Raw genomic sequence first — 22,365 nt, 5'->3', positions numbered from 1 at the left:
TTTGAAGATCAAGATGACCACACTCCAGCCAAGGACAAAAGTCTGGCAGGAGCTCATCATTCTGCAGGAGAGGAGCAGACCCACGTCAAAGAAGATGGTGGTGTTTTTTCACGGCTCTTCTCGGAGAAATGAAGCCACATCCACGTTACAGTCTTGAAGAGGAGGCCAGGAATGGGAGATGGCAACAATCCCTGTCCCTGGAACGCTGGCCTCTCGGGACAAGTCACCCGTTTGGCACCCCGCCCCTTCATGCCCGTGGCGGTGGCACGGTGCTGCATCCTGCCTGGGCTCTGGCCCCTGCTCTGTCCTCCCTCTTGCTCTGTCTCCCCTGTTTCTGAGGGGCCTAGCTGCTTTTTGGTCTGGCTGACTGTCTTCCACGAAGATCACTTCCCAGTCTATCAGGGAGACACTTCGTGGAGATCCGTTTCATGATTGTTTCTCTCTCCAAACCTGTTTCTGCTTGATTGGGCAGGTCTGACGACCCTGGAGCTCGTGTCTCAGACAGGGAAGCTACTTTGGTCTCCATGTTTCACCTCACGGGTGGGTGGATTGCCGAAAATGAGCGGTAGGCGGCCGTGACTGGCCTTGTCTCCTAGGACATGCGCAGTGTTGCGTTTACTCTGCACCTCCTGCCTCATCCTTGAGGGACATCCTCTCCCCTGCTCCTGGGTGGACTGACTCCCTGAGTCTTTCGGCTGTAACGAATGTCAGGGAACCAACGGGACTGCGCTGGGACTGGGGCTCGGTGCAGGCGAGGTTGTGTCAAGGCTGCCTTGGCATTGGAGGTTTGAGGGTGCATGAAACTTTTCAGAAACCTCTTTGTTCCTCCAGCAGGCTTTTCAGAATGTGGCTTGCAAAAATTTAGGTTTTGAAAGGGCCCCTTTCTCATTGGTACTCTGGGTAACATCGCTTTGGCACAATCATATGAAAGAGAAGCCTTATCAATTTTGCTGTCCCTCAGGGCTCTTATAAATGCTTGATAAATGTTTAGGGAAAAAAGAAAATTATTGAGGAAGGAAGAAAGTCAAACACTTGCCCCAGAATAATCATAGATATGTTTGGATACTTATTCATTATTTTCCCCAGATAGAAAATGTTCTTAATCAAAAGGCAAAAGTTATAATGAGGATAATGATATTGCCTGGGGCAATGTTGAGACAAGTAAGATGAAGAGCAAACAAAGGTCCTGAGTCCTTTGTCCCAAATCCCTGCTGGGGACCCAAATACTTTTGATACAGCATCTTGCTACCTGAGGAATGTAAGGAGAATAATACTCCTAAGCAAAGGGCCTCTGTTTTCCCATAGGACTGACTGTAACTATGTGAGGAACTGCTACATATTCTACAGTGCTTGATAGGCCATTCCCATCTAACAGGAGCTGTTTGGCTTGTGGATAGCAGTTCCAAGATGAACAAATGACATTGTGTTTGACAATCACTGCTCTTATTAAAGAAGAGTCAAGCAAATGTTTTTATGTTGAGTTATTTATAGCTTAGAAGAATTGGGCAAAGTGTGTTTTTGTGAGCAACTTTATTTTTCTCTAGGTTATCCAAAATTTGAAAGGTATGAGTATTCTGATTAGGTGACAATATAGTTATTTGCTTAAGTAAGTGTATCTTTGATTGTAAAATGGGACAAATGGAGACACTGGTTATTTTACCCAGGCTTTGACTAGAATAACTTAATTTTAGGTAAAATTACAACAAACCCAACTTGACAGGAGCCTGTATGGCCAAGTAATTGTTTCTGCACTTTACATGAATACTCAGGCTGTACTAGTCCCTTCTCACACTACTATAAAGATATTACCTGAGACTGGGTAATTTATAAGCCAAAGAGGTTTAATTGACAGTTCTGCATAGCTGGGGAGGCCTCAGAAAACTTACAGTGAAGATGGAAAGGAAAGTAGGCACCTTCTTCACAATGTGGCAGGAGAGACTTTGTGTGTGTGTAAAGGATACAATGTCAAACACTTATACAATCATCAGATTTCATGATAACTCACTATCATGAAAACAGCATGGGTGACACAACTCCCATGATACAATCACCTCCCACCAGGAGGGATTACAATTCGAGATGAGATTTGGGTGAGGACACAGGGTCAAGCCATATCACAAGCCAACCATAAGCCTAAAATTTATTTTTCATACAAATTGTTCTTACTATGACTTCTCTTTAATAAAAAAGGAGAGCTAGAGAGAGAAAGAGAGAGAGAGATTGTTTCAAGGGAAAATGTTAATACTTGTTACTAAATGTCAGCTGTGGCTTTTATTTTCTTGAGTACAAATTGAATCATAAAATTTTTCTATGTTATTTTATTTTACTTTAAGTTCCAGGATACATGTGCAGAATGTGCAGGTTTGTTAAATAGATATACACGTGCCATGGTGGTTTGCTCTACCTATTGACCCATCCTCTAAGTTCCCTCCCCTTACCCCCAACAGCTCAACAGGCCCTGATGTGTGCTTTTCTGTTTCCTGTGTCCATGTGTTCTCACTGTTCAACTTCCACTTAGGAGTGAAAACATGTGGTGTTTGGTTTTCTGTTCCTGTTTTAGTTTGCTAAGGATAATGGCTTCCAACTTCATCCATGTCCCTGAAAAGGGCATGATCTCATTCCTTGTATGGCTGCATAGTATTCCATGATGTATATGTTCTACATTTTGTTCATCCAGTCTATCATTGATGGGCATTTGGACTAGTTTCATGACTTTGCTATTGTAGATAGTGCTGCAATAAACATATGTGTGCGTATGTCTTTATAGTAGAATAATTTATATTCTTTTGGGTATATATCCAGTAATGGGATTGCTGGGTCAAATAGTATTTCTGGTTTTAGATCCTTGAGGAATCATCATACTGTCTTCCATAATGGTTGAACCAATTTATGTGCCCACCTACAGTGTTAAAGCATTCCTATTTCTCCACAGCCTGGTCAGCTTCTACTGTTTCTTCATTTCTTAATAATCACCATCCTGACTGGTGTGAGATGGTATGTCATTGTAGTTTTGATTTGCATTTCTCAAATAATCAGTGATGTTGAGCTTTTTAAAATACATTTGTTTGCCATGTAAATATCTTCTTTGGAGAAGTGTCTGTTCATGTCCTTTGCCCATTTTTTTTAATTGGGTTGTTTGTTTTCTTCTTGTAAATGTGTTTAATTTCCTTGTAAATTCTGGATATTAGACCTTTGTCAGATGGGTAGATTGCAAAACTAGACCTTTGTCAGATGGGTAGATTGCAAAACTTTTCTCCCTTCTGTTGTTTGCCTATTCACCCTGATGATAGTTTCTTTGTTGTGCAGAAGCTCTTTAGTTTAATTAGATCTCATTTGTCAATCTTGGTTTCGGTTGCAGTTGCTTTTTGCATTTTCATCATAAAGTCTTCACTCATACCTATGTCCTGAATGGTATTGCCTAGGTTTTCTTCTAGGGTTTTTATGGTTTGGGGCTTGACATTTAAGTCTTACGTTTGAGGTTTTAAGTCTTAAGTCATGGATAGGAAAAATCAATACTATAAAAATGGCCATAATCCCCAAAGTAATTTATAGATTCAATACTATTCCCATCAAACTACCACTGACATTCTTCACAGAATTAAAAAATATATACTTTAAATTTCATACAGAATCAAAGAAGACCCTGTATAGCCAAGATAATCCTGACAGTCCTGAAAGTTTTCATAGTTACAATAATCTTCTAATGAGTATAAGATTATCATATTTTTCATATTTTCAGTTGCTGACCTAATGAAATAGGGTATTTTTTCTCTTTTGACACACAAATACTCTTCTGATGGTCAAAATATTAACGTTATTTATCTCTCCTTGTCTCACTTCAAATGCAACAAGAATCATGGCGTTGTGAAGACTAGAAATGCGAATCTCCCTCGTTTGGCATCCCACTGGACCTGATCTGTTTTTCATTGCAAATGTCCTACTGCTACGACTATGCAAGGACCCTCCCTCTAGGCCCAGAGACTGTTGCAGAAGAGACAAGTGCATGAGATTGTAAGGGCTGGTTTTGAGGGACACAGTTAGCTCAGACCCTCCAAATCAAGGAGGGTACACAGGTGCCTAAACAGCTTGTAAAACAAACAACTTTGCTTTCTCAGCTATTATGTGGCACCTTTTTATCCACCCCAACCATACAAAATGTACTGCTTCCTGGAATTAAAAGAAAATAATTATTAAGAGGATAAAGTTACCTCATGACCAAGCCTCCTGGGTATACTACTCCCAGTTATAAGTTTTACAGATAAATATATTTAGATATATAAAATTATTTTTTAGAAAAATGCTTATGTTTTATATAGTTAATCACCATAAGTCTGTAATTAAAACCAAGATTATAGTAGCTCAATGCATAGAAGTTAAAGAAAAGTCAATTTTTGTAAACTCACCATTGGCTTTGTGCTTTTGGATCTTTACTTTAAATAAATCTTTTAAGGGGTAATGAATGCCTGTCCAAGTCCATTCCTAACCGGCCTAGAACACTTACTTGTCTATAAGTCTTTTCACTTTAAGTCCCTCCACCATAGAGAGTCTCACTGAAGGACAGGATGGACACAGGGCAGGCAGCCATGCCACCCAAGCAGTGCTGTGGGAAAAAAAATTAGTAGCCATTGATGTTGACTCTGGCAAATATTAGCCATAAGGGGAAGCATCTAAACCAAAAATAAAATTCTCAACCATCTGAATGTACCCCTCCTCTCACGCATAGGGATTCCGGAGTGAACCTGAAAATCTAGTTCAGGCCATGATGGAAGAGAGCGTTGGACAGGCCTATTATATTTCTCCAGCATTAACATCAACACAGACCTGAAGACATCAACACCAGACATAAGAGTCTGATCAGAAACCTTTAACATCTATTTTCAGCCAGGCGCAGTGACTCATGCCTGTAATCCCAGCACTTTGGGAGGCTGAGATGGGCAGATCACCTGAGGTCAGGAGTTCAAGACTAGCTTGGCCAACATGGAGAAATGCTGTCTCTACTATAAAATACAAAAGTAGCCAGCCATGATGGCACATGTCTGTAATCCCAGCTACTCAGGAGGCTGAGGCAGAAGAATCGCTCGAACCAGGGAGGTGGAGGTTGCGGTAAGCCGAGATCATGCCATAGCACTGGGCAAAAAGAGCAAGACTCCATCTCAAAAGAGAAAAAAAAATCTATTTTCTCTGAAGCCTGCTACCTGGAGGCTTTATCTGCATGATAATATCTAGGTTTCTCCAACCCCTTATCTTAACCCAGACATTCCTTTCTACTGATAATAACTCTTTCAACCAATTGCCAATCAGAAAATTTTAAAATCTACCTTTAACTGGAAGTCCCCACTTCAAGTTATCCTGCCCTTCCAGACTGAAACAATATATACCTTACATGTATTGACTGACGTTTCATGTCTCCCTAAAATGTGTAAAAGTAGGCTGTGCCCTGACCATCTTGGGCACATGTCCTTCTCAGGGTCTCCTGAAGGCTGTGTCATGGGCCATTGGTCCCTTATATTTGACTCAGAATAAATCTCTTCAAATATTTTAGAGTTTGACTCTTTTTGTTGACCAGTCACCCCCTAGTAAGTTTAGGAGCAGGGATCTGACAGCAACCAAATCATGCTCAGAAACAGCATTCTCTCATCCACTGTCCCTACGCTCTGCATAACTTGGCCAGGGTCCTGTTATCCATAACCCAAGGAAATGGGAAGGAGTCATGAGATCTTGGGCTTTCTCATTCTCTGAAAATGGACAATTGAAAACTAGCCTTGATTTTGTTTAGAAGTATAAATAAATGTCACATTTCTAAGCAAAATCAAGTCTAGTTTCCAATGTGTGAAAGGAAAATAGAAACTTGGGACCCCATTTCACTCTGCCAAAAGGAGAAAGTTAAACTGAAAGCTGAGTCAAGAGAGAAGCTAACTTTGCTTTTGCACCTAAGCACACAGCTCCAGATAGAAGGTTAAATATCCCCACAGGTAGGTGCTCTGTCCTCATCTTACCTTATGTGAAGTGCTGACTTACTGAGCATAAGATAAATACAAAATTGACTATTCCCCTGCCTTATCCTTTTCTTGTGCAATGTGTGGATTCAGTAATGTGACCATACCCTTCCTCTTTCCCCTCCAGCACTCTCTTCCCCTTTAAATATTGAAGCCTCAACATCATCTTTGGAGAAAGGCACAGACTACAGATTGTTTTTATGATTCTATGTTTTTTCCTTCCAACTTTCCCTAACCTTGGCAAAATAAACTAAATTGATTGAGACCTGTTTCAGATACTTACTGGTTTATGAATATTAGAGGCAGTTTGTGTTCTCATGTGTGTTTTTACAGCTATCCTTTGTTATCCAAACTTTTACTATCATGTTCAATAATTGAATAAAATCAGATAACTTTTTAGGTGAGTCCCTTTCTATAAAAACTCTTGTTATTCATACTGAAGCTACATTCATTTGGATAGTGCTCTCCCTCCTGAGTCAAGCTCAGTGCTTGACTCTCCCTATCTAAATCAGAAGCCAAATAGACTTGGAAGTTTCCAGCAGTCAGTGTCCATAAAACACGCACCAAGCTTTTTGTTTAGCCATCTCTAGTTATCTCTAGTGGGTGTAATAATGAGAGATGTTTACTTTTCAAATACATTGCTGTGGTGGTTTAAGTTTTACAAGCATGTTTACATAACTAATTTTTATAAAATACACCTGTTGCTGATACCGCTTGTCCCTGTCTTGATAACCATCACCCAGATTTGCAAAGGAGGCCGTGCTCAAATATTTGGAAAATAATGCCCTCAGAGAGATGTCCCCCAGCCTTGTTCCTCTCGTTCCTGTTTAAAGATTGTGATGTCACTGGATCTTTCCCTAGGGTGGCCCCTGGTTTGCCAGGCTGGATACTCCTGTGTTGAAGATGCATCAACCCATGTACTGCATAAATGTTTTAGATTTTACTGTGAAGCAAACAATTCACTCCTCAGACCCTCAGTCACCTAAGTCCACATCTCAACTTGAGGTTCGGCTTCTCTGGTCCTAACTGGGACTTATCTGACCCTGACAGGAGATAACTTCAGTAGGAACTTTCCCTAATAGCGAGCATGCACGCTTCAAATTGGCTTGCCCTAAAGGTAACATTTACTCATTATAATGGTAAAAAAACATACCCCTGGGTGGCGATTTCAGACATTAATAAGACATGTGATATATGTACTAGCATGTATCACCATAGAGCATGTGCGCCCAGGAGACCACCCAAAACATGCTTGCTAGTAACACCCCTTCACAACCCCTTTCATGAATAATCATACAAGACCCTCATAAGGGAGCTTCCCCAGCCGATCAACGGTGTCTCTTTTTCCAAGCAGCCCACTCTGACTTGGCTTTCAGAGTGTACTGTCTCTTTAAATGAACTCTGCAGCTGCTTCACTGTCACTGCTTACTTCTTGGCTGAATTCTTTCCTCCAAGAAGACAAGAACTGAAGACCCCACACCAATGGTAACATTGTCAACTCTTTCTCCTTTTTCTCTGGAGCTGGTGCTCAGATGGTGAGAGCCCCGTGCTAATGGTCCCAGGGTGGGAGCCCGTTTGCCCCTGTCTGGTCCTCAGCAACATCCTTGGTCAGCTGCCTGGCAACAGCTGTCGATTACCAGAGGGAACAAGTGATCAGCACCAGAGTCGATCACTTCACAGAGGAACTGAAGTGGACGGGGTCAGCTCAGGCCTCCTGGACCAGGGCAGGAATATTCCATGATGGCAGGTCAGTGTCTTCACTACCTTGGAGGCACCTCTTCCTAGACTGCAGGGATCACTAGGTAAAAATACAGCCTGTTGATTTTTACACCTTGCTGAAAATCTTTGCTGATAGCAATCTGTTAACTGTGACAGTTACATTGTTTTTTATTTTCCGTTTTGTTGCTTATTACTGAAGATATTCTACAGAGCTTTAAAGCCTCCTGCAGTAAGAAACTAGTAAAGAAACATACTGTTTGGAGAAAGGAAAATTACCCACAATTCTTGTACTCTAAGGTGCGTGGTTATCATTCCAACAGCCGTTCTCAGCAATGAACTGAGCTCAGATGTGTTTCATTCCCTTAGTATTTTAATCCTCTCCTCCGCTCTCAATTGCCACTTTTCCCATGAATGGGGGAAGAGGGGTTTGGAGGGATGTCTCCCGTCTTGGGCCCACAGATTTTGAAGTTCAAGTCAGAAGCTCCAGTGATTGCCTGTGTGTAGTAGTCAGGGGGTGAGACAGATGTGGGGTTAGTAGTCTTTCCTTCTCTGTACCTCTGGCAGCCTCTCTCCTCAAGTTGGGGCTTCATGGAGTCCCAGAACTTTGAACCTGAAGTAGTGTCAGCAGCCATGCTGCAGCTGGAGTCAGGCCAAATGTTGATCTTTCTCCCTCGTGACTGGGATGCTTCGAAAAGCCAAACGGGCAGGCTTGGAGAGCGTGTATTTGTGCAACTCAAGGGTATCTTGAATCATTTCATTACATTGTGTGTGTGTGGGTGTGTACGCACGCACGTGTGTGTTGGGAGGACACATAACAGCCTCAATGAGAGGTGATTGACATATAGTAGAAGGACCTGTGCACCCGTGAAACCATCACCGTTATCAAGACAGCGAGCATGTCCATCCCCCATAGATTTTCTTGTGCTCCTTTGTGATCCCTTCCTCCTGCCTTTCCTGCCATGCTCCACCCCAAGTAACCACTGATCTGCTTTCCATCACAATATATAGATTGGCAAACTACTTATAATACCAGTTCTAATCTCATCAGGTGTGGGAGAAAGAAAGAGATCAGACTGTGACTGTGCCTACGTAGAAAGAAGTAGACATAAGAGACTCCATTTTGTTCTGTACTAAGAGAAATTCTTCTGCCTTGAGATGCTGTTAATCTGCAACCCTAGCCCAAACTCTGTGCTTGCAGAGACATGTGCTGTGTTGACTCAAGGTTTAATGGATTTAGGGCTGTGCAGGATGTGCTTTGTTAAAAAAGTGCTTGAAGGCAGTATGCTTGTTAAAAGTCATCACCATTCTCTAATCTCAAGTACCCAGGGACACAATACACTGCAGAACGCAGCAGGGACCTCTAAGAAAGCCAGGTATTGTCCAAGGTTTCTCCCCATGTGATAGCCTGAGATATGGCCTTATGGGAAGGGAAAGACCTAACCGTCCCCCAGCCTAACACCCATAAAGGGTCTGTGCTGAGGAGGATTAGTAAGAGGAAAGACTTTTTGCAGTTGAGATAAGATGAAGCCATCTGTCTCCTGCTCATCCCTGGGAATGGCATGTCTTGGTGTAAAACCTGATCATACGTTCTGTTTACTGAGATAGGAGAAAACTGCCTTATGGCTGGAGGTGAGACATGCTGACGGCAATACTGCTCCTTAATGCACCGAGATGTTTGTGTAAAGTCAAACATAAATCTGGCCTACATGCACATCAAGGCACAGCACCTTTCCTTAAGCTTATTTATGACACAGAGATCTTTGCTCACATGTTTTCCTGCTGTCCCTTTCCCCACCATTACCCTATAGTCCTGCCACATCCCCCTCTCCGAGATGGTAGAGATAGTGATCAATAAATACTGGAGGAACTCAGAGACCAGTGCCAGTGCGGGTCCACCGTATGCTGAGTGCCGGTCCCCTGGGCCCACTTTTCTTTTTCTATACTTTGTCTCTGTCTTATTTATTTACTCAGTCTCTCCTCCCACCTGATGAGAAACACCCACAGGTGTGGAGGGGCAGGCCACCCCTTCAATCAGGCAAATACTTTCTTTTTGTAAGTTGGGCTTTTCATTGTGTGTTCAACATTTTTGATTCAGAAAGAGTGAGAGAGAAAGGCTGGTGTGGGCCCTTCCTGGGAGGCCTGACCCTATCCACAGCTCCAGCGTGGCTCACATGCCTTAGAGCCCTTGCCCACAGGACAGCCCTGACTGCCCATCCACAAGCTTTGCGGTGTCTGCCATTCCTGGGCAGGCTCTGTACAGTTCAGAACTTTCTCCCAGTCCTTGCACCAAAATAACAAATGCCAGAGATAGTACATTTTGAGCCAGTGGCTCTGCCCTCACCTCTAGATGTCCGTAATACTGAGCTGCTAAGCAAAAGGTCCCTCCCTTCTTGCCCTTTTCTTGGGGCCTCACCCTTCATGCTCTGCTCTTCCTCACACAGGATCTCTCTTCTATCTGCTCCTCTCCCGCCTCCTGCAGTCTCTGGACCCCCATGGCAATACAAACAGACGATTCTATATCCTCAGTCCATTGCAGGACCACAGCTCTGACCTGGCTCTCCTCCGTTTTTGAAGCCCCGCACCTGTGGAGTTGGGAATTAGCACCCACTTGACCCCATTGTTGCGTCAGGCCCACTCTCCCCAATGCAGGAAGAGCTCTCGATGTTGGGGAGCTATGGCATTATCCTGCACACATATCGTGTCCTGGCCTGGGAAAATGATGATGATATTTTCTCACAAAATAGACAATAACATCATGAAAGTGCCTAGTTCTTTTTCTAGCATAAAATATATATCAATTTTCTGGTTGGTCTTTAGCAAGACCAACATTTGGCCTGACTCCAGCTACAGGGGTTTAGTAAGCATATGTAGATTTTAAAAGCTCCTCAGAAGGCAGGTAAAGATTTCTTCAATAGAAAAAAATCATTACCCCAAAAGGAGAAGATCAATACATTGGATGATAGTAAAATTAAGAAATTCAATAAGAGAGCAAAAAGATAAGTCACAAATGGGAAATACATTTGTCACAAATATAACAGGCAAAGGACTCATGTCCAGAGTGTAAGGAGAATTTCTACAAATAAAAGAAAGAATCCAACAGACAAATGAACAAGAGAAAGGAATAGGAACTTCATTTTTTAAAAAAAGAAAGAAAAGACCCCGTCTCTACTAAAAAAAAATACAAAAAACTAGCCGAGCGAGGTGGCAGGCGCCTGTAGTCCCAGCTACTCGGGAGGCTGAGGCAGGAGAATGGCGGGAACCTGGGAGGCGGAGCTTGCAGTGAGCTGAGATCCGGCCACTGCACTCCAGCCTGGGCGACAGAGCGAGACTCCGTCTCAAAAAAAAAGAAAAAAGAAAAGAAAAGAAAAAAGAAAAAGGAAGTAAGGAAAGACAAATGATCATCCAAATGGCTAGAAAGCATATAAAAATGCCCAACCTCATAAACTATCAGACAAATGTTATCCACAATGAGAAGCCAATACACACTGACCAGCATGGCTAAAATTAAGAAGACTGTTAATACCAAGTGTTGGTGAGAATGTGAAGTATCTGAAACATTTATACAGTGCTGGTGGAAATGTGAAATAGCATAAGTACTTTGGAAAATTCTTTGGGAACACTGCTAAAGGTGAGCACCCCTATGATCCTGAATTCCCACTCCGATGTGAAAACCCAAAAGAAATGCATCCTGATAGAGGTATACTTCATAATAGCATAGTGTTAATCACAGAAGAATGCACAAATATATATTATACCATGGAATTTTTATGGTAATGAAAATAGTTTAATAACTGCCACACACAGTTGGTGAATTTCACCAACATAATGTTGAGTGAAAGAAGCCTGATACAAATGAATGTGTGCTGCACTATTTCATTTCCATGAAGCTCCAAAACCAGCAAAACAAAACTATAGTGTTACAAGTCAGCATAGTGATTATCTTAGTGTTTGCATGGGAGCTCTGGTAATATTTTATTTCTTGATCTAAGAGCTCGTGTCCCAAATATGTTCACTTTGTGATAATTCATCAATCTGTTTTCTTGGGATTTGTGGCTTATCTGTACAGATAAACTTCAATTAAAGAAATCATTCAACTCAATGACAACAACAAAAAAACTTGATATTTTAACATTTTGTGGAGTGTTTATTATGATCCAGTCAGGGTACTAAGTACACTATTTTATTTGATCCTTATAATAACTTAAACAACTTGATTTAAATATGGGCAAAGGACTTGAGAAGACATTTTTCCAAAGAAGATACACAAAAAGCACATGGAAAGACCCTTGACATCATTAGTCATCAGGGAATGCAAATCTAAACCATGATGTTATACCACTTCACACATGTTAGAATGACTATTATCCACAAATAAAACAAAACAGAAAATAATAAGCATTGGCAAGGATGTGGAGAAATTGAAACTCCCAGACATTGTTGGTGGGAATGTAAAATGGTACAGCCACTGTGGAAAAGTTTGATGGCTCCTCAGAAAACTATACACAGAATTAACATAGGATGCAGCAATGCCACTTTCGGGTATATACCCAAAACAATAGACATAAAGAGACATGTTCATAGCAGTATTATTCAGAATAACCAAAAGGTGGAAGCCATGTTAAGTGTTCATTGACAGATGAATGGATAAGCAAAATGTGGTATATCCATACAATGGGATATTATTCAGTTTTTAAAACGAAGGAAAGTTGATATATGCAACAACATGGATGAATCTTCAGGATATTGTGTTCAGTGAAATAAACCAGTCACAAAAAGACAAATACTACAATATTCCAGTTACATGGATACCCAGAATAATCAAATTCATACAGACAGAAAGTAAAATGGTTGTTGCCAGGCCCCAAAGCCAACATAAAGCAGTGGTTGTGGACAGCTTCATTTTCAGCTGAACTTGACTGTATGTTATACTGAAACCAGGGTAATCTGATGTCCAATACTCAGAGCCAGTTAAGACTTTTGCTTCTGGTGACCTGAGGAACTTATGGTGCTTTTCAGGCACACCAGAGATAACTCTTACTTCTCAAATGGATTGGCAGATTGTTGTGGGTTCCAGGTCTTTGATGAAATGGATTTAGACACAAATAAATAGCCTGCTGGGATTTTGATTGAGATTGTAGTGAATCTATATTGAATTTGTGTTTTAAGAATATAACATCTTAACAATATTGAGTCTTCTCACTCATGAACAAGATGTATCTCCCCATTTATTTATGGCTTCTTTAATTTATCAAAGCAGTATTTTGTAGTTTTCAGTGTACAGGTCTTTTACATTTTTGTCAGATTTGTTCCTAAGTACTTTACATTTTTCATGTTATTGTAAATGTTGCTAATTTTTTATTTTAATTTCTTTATTTTATTTTTTACTTCAGAAACAGAAATTTTATCTATTCATAGTATACAATATGATATTTTTCAATATGTATACATTTTGGGATGGCTAAATCCAACCAATAATATACACATTACATTTTAATTTTGAGTTACAAATCTTTCATTAAACGATTTTTGTACCTTAATTTATGCTGAAACCTCGATAAACCCACTTAATAACTTATTGTAGATTCTATTGAGTATCCTACATAGACAATGATGTCATCCATGAATAACAGCCATTTATGTCTTTCTTTCCAACCTGAATGTCCTTTATTTTTGTTTCTTGGCTGAGAGCACAGTCTAGAGCCTCCAATACAGTGCTGGATAGAGGTGGTGAGGGCAGGCAACCCTAGTGTGTTCCTGATGTGAAGGGGAAAGTATTCAGTCTTCCACAATCAGATGTGATGCTAGCTGAAAGATTTTTGGAATTGCCCTTTATCAGCTTGAGGGAGTTCCCTCTATTCCTAGTTTTCCTCAGTTTTTATCAAAAATGGATGTTGGATTTTGCCAAATGCTTTTTCTGTATTGACTACAGTGATCATATAATTTTTTAGTTTATTTGTATGGCAAATTACATTGATTTATTTTTTATTCTTAAATCAACCCCTCATTCCTAGGATAAATACTACTTGATTATGATGTATTACCTTTCTATTATATTTAGGATTTCATTTGCTAAACTTTTGCATAGAATTCTTGCCCTATGTTCATGAGGAATATTAGTCTGTAGTTTTCTTTTCTTCTAATATCCTCGTCTGACCAGGGTACAAGGATAATTTTGGTATCAGTGTAATGCTGATTTCACAGAATGAGTTGGGAAGTATTTCCTCCTCTTCAGTTTTTTGGAAGAGTTTGTGAAGTATTGTTATTATTTCTTCCCTAAATATTGGGTAAAATTCACTACTATTACCATCTGGGCCTGAATTTCTTTATAGGGAGGTTTTCTTGTTATTCTTTTTTTTTTTTTTTTTTTTTTTTTTTTTTTGATACAGAGTCTCACTCTGTCGCCTGGGCTGGAGTGCAGTGGCACAATATCAGCTCACTGCAGTCTCTACCTCCCAGGTTCAAGCAATTTTCCTACATCAGCCTCCCAAGTAGCTGGTAGCTCCCAAGTAGTGGCACATGCCACCACTCCTGGATAATTTTTTGTATTTTTGGTAGAGACGGAGTTTCACTGTGTTAGCCAGGATGGTCTCTATCTCCTCTTCCTGACCTCGTGATCCACCTGCCTCAGCCTCCCAAAGTGCTGGGATTACATGTGTGAGCCATGGATCCCGGCCCCCCCCTCCTTTTTTTTTTTTTTTTTAGGGAGAGTCTCCTTCTGTCGCCCAGGTTGGAGTGCAGAGATGTGACCTCAGCTCACTGCAACCTCCCCATCACAGGTTCAAGCAATTTTTGCCTCAGTCTCCCAAGTAGCTGGGGTTATAGGTGCCTGCCACCACACCCAGCTAATTTTTATATTTTTAGTAGAGATGGGGTTTCACCATGCTGACCAAGCTGGTCTCGAACTCCTGACCTCAAGTGATCTACCCGCATCAGCCTCCCAAGGTGCTGGGATTACAGGAATAAGCCACTGTGCCTACCCTATAGGGAGGTTTTAAAACAACAGTTTTCATCACTTCTAGGCCTTTTACCTAAGATCAAGTGTAAAAACAAATTTCAGTTTCTTTAATAGATACAGGGCTATTCAGGTTATCTATTTCTTCTTGGGTGAACTTTAGTAATTTGTGTCTTTCAAGGAATTTGTCAATTTTATTCATGGTGCTGAATGTAATTGGCATAAAAGTATTCCTGACGTTATTTTACTATCCCTTTATACCTCATGGTGCTGAATGTAATTGGCATAAAAGTATTCCTGATGTTATTTTACTATCCCTTTATACCTGTAGAATCTTTAGTGATGTCACCTCTCTCATACCTTCTACTGGTAATTTTCTCTCTCTTTTTTCCCTGATTGATCTGGCTGAAAATGTGTCAATGTTATTGATTTTCCCAAAGAACAAGCTTTGGGATTCATTGATTTTCCTCTAACCTATTTTCTTTCATTGATTCCCACTCTGATCTTTATTATTCCATTTTTCTGCTTACTTTGGATTTAATTTGCTTTTCTTTTTCCATCTTTAAGTGAAAACTGAAGTCGCTGATTTGAGACCTCTCTTCTTTTCTAATATAATATTTAATGACAAAAATTTTCCTCTAGGCACTGTTTTAGTGACAGCCCATCATATATTCTATGTTGTTTTCTGTTTTCATTCACTTCAAATTTCTTTCTAATTTCCCTTTAGATTTCTCCTTTGACCTATGGGTTATTTAGAAGCGTATTAGATGTTGGATATTTGGGGATTTTCAAGGGTCTTTCTGCCACTGATCTCTAATTTAATTCTAATTTGTCACATGTAGTATGTTCCGCAGAGAACATACTGTGCATGATAAATACTTTTGAATTTATTGAGACTTTAAAAAATGGGCCACAATGTGGTCTAGCTTCATAAATGTTCCATGTGCACTTGGAAAAAATCTGTATTCTGCTATCGTAGAGTGAAGTGTTCTACAAATATCAATCAAATCAAGTTAGCTGATAGTGTTTTCCAAATCTACTATATTCTTTTTTTTGTTTTTTTTTGTTTGTTTGTTTGTTTTTTTGAGATGGAGTCTCACTCTGTAGCCCAGCTTAGACTGCAGTGGTGCAATCTTGGCTCACTGTAACCTCTGCCTCCTGGGTTCAAGGAATTCTCCCTGCCTCAGCCCCCCAAGTACCTGGGATTACAGGGACTTGCCCCATGCCCGGCTAATTTTTGTATTTTTAGTAGAGACAGGGTTTTGCCATGTTGGCCAGGCTGGTCTCGAACTCCTGACCTCAGGTGATCTGCCCACCTCGGCCTCCCAAAGTGCTGGGATTACAGGCATGAGCCACTGCACCCAGCCAAATCTACTGTATTCTTACTGATTTTCTGCCCACTTGTTCTATTAATTATTGAGAGAGGGCTTTTAAAATCTCTGATAGTTGTGCATTTGTCTATTTCTCTTTGATGTTTCATTAGTTTTTCTTTTATTCATTTTGAAGCCTTATTAGGTACAAAAACATTTAGGATTGTTGTATCTTCTTCACTGACCACATTGTCAGTATGAAATAACCTTTAATTCCTAGAAATAATTCTTTGCTCTGAAATCTATTTTGATATTAATATAGCCACTCTAAATTTCTTTTGACTAGTGTTAGCATGGTATATCTTTCTCCATCTTTATACTTTTAACCTATTTGTATCTTTATACTTATAGTGCATTGCTTACAGGCAGAATATAGTTGGGTCTTAGTTTTTCAATGTAATCTGACACTCTGCCTTTTAGTTGGGGTATTTAGACTATTTACATTTAATGTGATTACTGATATGATTAGGTTGAGCCACTCATCTTGCATATGTTTGCTATTCATTTCATCTATTTTTATTTCCTTTTTCCATTTTCCTTTGAATTAATCAAATATTTTTATCATACCATTTTATCTCATTTTATCTCTCTTGTTAAACAGCTACAGTTTTTTTTTTTTTTTTTTTTTTTTTTGAGACAGAATCTCGCTCTGTTGCCCAGGCCAGAGTGCAGTGGCACAATCTCGGCTCACTGCAAGCTCTACCTCCCAATTTCACACCATTCTCCTGCCTCAGCCTCCCGAATAGCTGGGACTACAGGCACCCGCCACCACACCTGGCTAATTTTTTGTATTTTTAGTAGAGACAGGGTTTCACCGTGTTAGCTAGGATGGTCTCAATCTCCTGATCTCATGATCCGCCTGCCTTGACCTCCCAAAGTGCAGGGATTACAGGCATGAGCCACTGCGCCCGACCTACAATTCTTTTTTTTTAATTGTGAACCTTAAGATAATACATTTTATTTGAAGAAAGGTGCTGAAGATGTGTTATTTGTGTAGGGTTAAATAATGGTAAGCTATGAGAAAGGGGAAAAGGGCTTTGAGGCTAAGGAGTTAGTATGAAAAAAAAAAAAAAAAACAGACCAGTACACATGGGAATGTTGGTGTAGTTTTGTACTGGGATTTGCAGTCGCTGAAGCTAAGTATGTAGGCAGAGAATGAATGAGAGATGAATCTGGAATGGCAAGTTCAAATTAGTCATTGGAAGACCTCAAACAATCCCTTCTACAACCCCAATTCTGTAGATATTGAGAGAATGGTGGACCAGGGGCCTGCTCTCTCTGAACTTGACTCCTCACTTCCCTATGAAAGCTGGCTTTGCTGTGTGCCCTGTGATATATATCTGTTTGTCCTCACTTTACAAATGTATGAACCTTGTCTCTGGTTCACCTCCAGTGCCTAAAAAAATATGTGGCAGAACACATGCTTCAGTAAATATTCTTTTTTTTTTTTTTTTTTTTTTTTTTGAGACGGAGTCTCGCTCTGTCGCCCAGACTGGAGTGCAGTGGCGCGATCTCAGCTCACTGCAAGCTCCGCCTCCGGGGTTCACGCCATTCTCCTGCCTCAGCCTCCGGAGTAGCTGGGACTACAGGCGCCCGCCACCACGCCCGGCTAATTTCTTTTTGTATTTTTAGTAGAGACGGGGTTTCACCGTGTTAGCCAGGATGGTCTCGATCTCCTGACCTCGTGATCCGCCCGCCTCGGCCTCCCAAAGTGCTGGGATTACAGGCTTGAGCCACCGCGCCCGGCCAGTAAATATTCTTTTAACCACTGAATATTTTAAGAATTCCACATAATTCTTTATGACATTATTAACTATTGTAAATTTTTAAGTGGAGAAAAAGTACCATGTTGCCTTTATTTCATGAAAGCAAACTTAAGAGTTGTCGTGAACACATCTATCCATCTACTTGTATTTGTGCTCATATACTCATATCCCAATTACTATGGATGAATGGAATGATCTATCATCTGAAGTCATTATTTCTTTTTCATAACTTCCAATCCAAGGACATTATTCCAGAAATACTTCCTTGTATTTCCTACATTATCAATTTTGCCCTCTCTATGGATGATTTCTATTGGCATGCAAACATGTTATTATTTTTTCTCATCTTATAAAATATTAAACACAGCGATTTTGACTCTACTTCCTCTATAACTACTTACCTTTTCTCTATTCCTTTTTTGAGTGAAGCTTCTTGAAATTGTTGTCTGTGCTTACTGCATTCAACCCCTCTACTTTGTTCTCTCAGAAATCCCTTTCAGTCGAACTTTCTCCTTATCACTTCACTCAAAGGACTCTTGTGAGGTCATCAGGGCTAGTCACTTTACTAAATCCAATGGCTGATTATCAGGTCTCATTTTATGTCAACTTTCAGCAACATTTGATAAAGTTGGCCACCATTTTCTTGAAATAATGTTTTCCTTTGGCTTTGTGAACATGATACTCTCCTTTACTGGTTGCTTTTCAATTTATTTTTCTGCTTCCTCTTTACCCTTCTTTATTTCAATAGGTTTTTGTGGGGAACAGGCGGTGTTTGGTATATGAATAAGATTTTTAGTGGCAATATCTGAGATTTTTGTGCATCCATCACCAGAGCAGTGTACACTGTACCTAATGTGTAGTCTTTTATCCTCGACCCCTCCCACCCTTTGCCCCAAGTCCAAAGTCCATTGTATCATTCTTATGCCTTTGCATCCTCATAGCTTAGCTCCCACTTGTGAGTAAGAACATACAATGTTTGGTTTTCCATTCCAGAGTTACTTCACTTGGAATAATGGTCTCCAATTCCATCTAGGTTGCTGCAAATGCCATTATTTCATTCCTTTTTATGGCTAAGTAGTATTCCATGGTGTAGAATTATCTTTATTCACGTTTTCTTTATTCACTCATTGATCGATGAGCATTTGGGCTGGTTCCTTATTTTTGCAATTGTGAACTGTGCTGCTATAAACATGCATGTGCAAGTATCTTTTTCGTGTAATGATTTCTTTTCCTCTGGGTAGATAACCAGAAGTGGGATTGCTGGATCAAATGGTAGATCTACTTTTAGTTCTTCAAGGAATCTCCACACTGTTTTCCATAGTGGTTGTATTAGTTTACATTCCTACCAACAGGGTAAAAGTGTTCCCTTTTCACCACATTCACACCAACATGTATTTTAATTTTTTGATTTTTTTATTATGGCTATTCTTGCAGGTTTTTAAGGTCATATCATGTTGTGGTTATGATTTGCATTTCCCTGATAATTAGTAAGGTCGAGTATTTTTTCATATGTTTGTTGGCCATTAGTATATCTTCTTTTGAGATATACCTAGTGTAAATGATGAGTTAATGGGTGCAGCACACCAACATGGCACATGTATACATATGTAACAAACCTGCACGTTGTGCACATGTACCCTAGAACTTAAAGTATAATAATAAAAAAGAGAAAATTGTCTATTCGTGTCCTTAGCCCACTTTTTATGAGATTGTTTGTTTTTGCCTGAACAGCTACAATTCTTTGGTTTGTTATTTTAGTGGTTGCTTTAGGGTTTATAGTGCATGTCTTTAACTGATCACAGTCAACCTTCAAGTGGTAATATATGACTTTAGTATAAGAAACTTACATCAGTATACTTCTTCCCTTCTAGTCTTTAAGCCATCACTGTCATCCATTTTATTTTACATATGTCATAAATTCCATATTACTCTATTATTTTTGTTTAAACAATTATATTTTAAAGAGGCTTAAGTAACAATAACAAATCATATATTTGTCCGTGTTGTTACTATTTCCAGTGCTCTTCATTCCTTTGTGCAGATCTAGATTTCAATATGGTATCCTTCTTACCGCCTAAAAGACATCCTTTAATTTTTCTTGTAGAGCAGATTTCCAGGTAAGAAAGTCCTAAGTCTTTACACATCTAAAAATGTATTTATTTCTTCATATCCATTATTCTCTTTTTGGTAGTATCTAGTTGGCTGTGACTCTAATCCATTAAACTTTCCATTTTGATTAAGGTATTTTTCAAATCTAGATTTCTATTTGGTACTTTTTCCCAATCTACTTGATTATTTTCATACTCATGCTCTTTAATCCCCTTGTTTCTTTATGTGCAAGACACACTTTATGTGATATTTGGTGACTCTAATATCTTAAGCCTCTGTAGGTTGTTTCCTCTGTGCATTGTTTCTGCTGGCTCTTGCCCATTATACATGTTTGCGATTTTTGATTAAGAACTTACATTCCTTGAAGCTGTCTTCCATTTTGCTTTTGCCAGGCACCTGGAAGGCATTAAAAACCTCATGTTACTTTACATTTGCAGCTTGAGACTTTTTAGATTATACAGCTTGTGTGTGAAGCCACCAGTGGAAGGGCTGCCCATGGTTATATGTTAATGTATACCCACTCTCAGGAGAGGTGTTTTCCCTCAGGATGGACAATCCTGCTGCTGTTCCAGGGGCTGCAGGGACTGAGCGGGCAGGAGACAGGGGAGGCAGACAGGTTGATTCACAGTTCCCTCCTACACTAAGCCTATCTTTTTGGTGTCCTACTTTTTGAGGTCTTCTCCTAACCCTCCTAGCTTGGACAGGATCTAAACTTCGTCTGCTATTCTGCTGCCCCATCCTCATCCCAGACTATGAAAAAAGAGTTTCAGTATGACACTTGGCAACTATCTTAAGGGTGAAAAATGGCATCTAATTACTTCTTTGGGTTTCTACTTTCACTTTTTAATTTTGATTTTTTTTGCTTGTGAGAACTCTTATTTTGCAGCTCATTGATACATTTTTTTAAATGGTTCACGATATGTATTCCAGAAGTTTTTGTTGTTTTCTGGTCCTTGTCAGCCCATGTTGCCGGAAATAAAATTCTTTCAACTTGTTCTTTAACAATTTACAGTACCCATATAGCCCTTCCTGTTCCAGAGGCAATAGAGTGAGAACACACACTTAGCCAAGCTGGCCTGAGATCAAGTAAGATCCACCAGCAATGTGACCTCAGTAGCCTATTTACATTCTGAGCCTCAGTTTCTCACAGCGTGGGTGTGAGAATTAAATGAGGTAATATATGAATAACACTTAAAACAGAGACTGACACTGGTAAGGATGGACTTTCTTGTTATTATTATCTGAAAATTTTGACAACTTGTGAGCCTGAGTAACAGTTATACATCTTACCCAATGGTTCACTAACCTCTGGTCCCTGGCTACCCCAGCCCCTTCTACCATGCAGTCACCCACACCCAGGCTTATACTGATGGAGAAGTGTCAACTATGAGCTATTCACTGGATGACAGGCCCAGCTACTCTCACAGATGCACCCAAAGTCCAGGACAGAATGCTCACAGATGGCTGCTGGTCTGAGAAATGTCCTCATCATACAAGCCTGAGTGAAAACACAGCCCCTTTACTACTAAAAAATCTGAAAACAAAAAACCATAATTTTAAATTTGGTATTTTTTATGATGTCATTTGTCCCAACAGCCATTTGACATCAATAGTCCTGATTACTAAAAATCTCAATGTTATAGAAATGTTCTCCTCCTTTTGGAAAACCATGTTTACTTTTCCCGAACAATACAGGGCTATCTGCAAACCCCTGAACTGATAACATAGCTCAGGGGCTACCTCTGTCTTAGCAGAGTAGCAGCTGAAAAAAGCAGACAATTCTTAACAAACAGGTAGATCAGGAACGCTCACTACTAAAAACATTATTTATTCGGGGCAAGTGGTATTTCTGATGTGCAAATGAAGCTTAAACTTCAGCTTTAATTTATGAGAATTAAGAAATGCAGATTAAATCTCTGATGCCATATTGTGAATTCAGTAAAAGTTAACTAATCTACCAGGGAAAGACAAACTTTAGCTATCCTACACTTATTATTCTGGAAATTTAATGAAAATTAAACAAGAAGACTCACAGAGTATAAGAATTGTCCCCCCGCCTTAACAGTGCTGTTTTCAGCTTCGGTTGCCTGAAACACTGCAGAATAATTCAGATTTTTTGTGACCTCACCTTTTTATTGAGTAAAACCAAAGTACTACACTATAAATGTGAAAAAGGATGTTGGGTTTAAAAAGAAAAAGCCTCAAGACATCGAGCCTCTTAGATATTTTAAAAGTGAAGACTGAGAAGGAACTCACTGTTGCTAAATAGAATTATAGGATTATGGTCAATTTATAATCTTTTCAATACGGGATTTGAATGTTCTGATATTACATACGATGTACATACTTCATTTATATAGTACCTCCAGAGAAGAAAAAAAGTCAATATTTGTTTATACAGCATTTGGCATGTTATTCACATATGCAGTGATGTATACCATGTCAGAGCTAGA

Source organism: Macaca fascicularis, chromosome 16 (assembly GCF_037993035.2).
Source record: "Macaca fascicularis isolate 582-1 chromosome 16, T2T-MFA8v1.1".
Lineage (NCBI taxonomy): Eukaryota > Metazoa > Chordata > Mammalia > Primates > Cercopithecidae > Macaca > Macaca fascicularis.
This window is presented reverse-complemented; position numbering follows the sequence as displayed.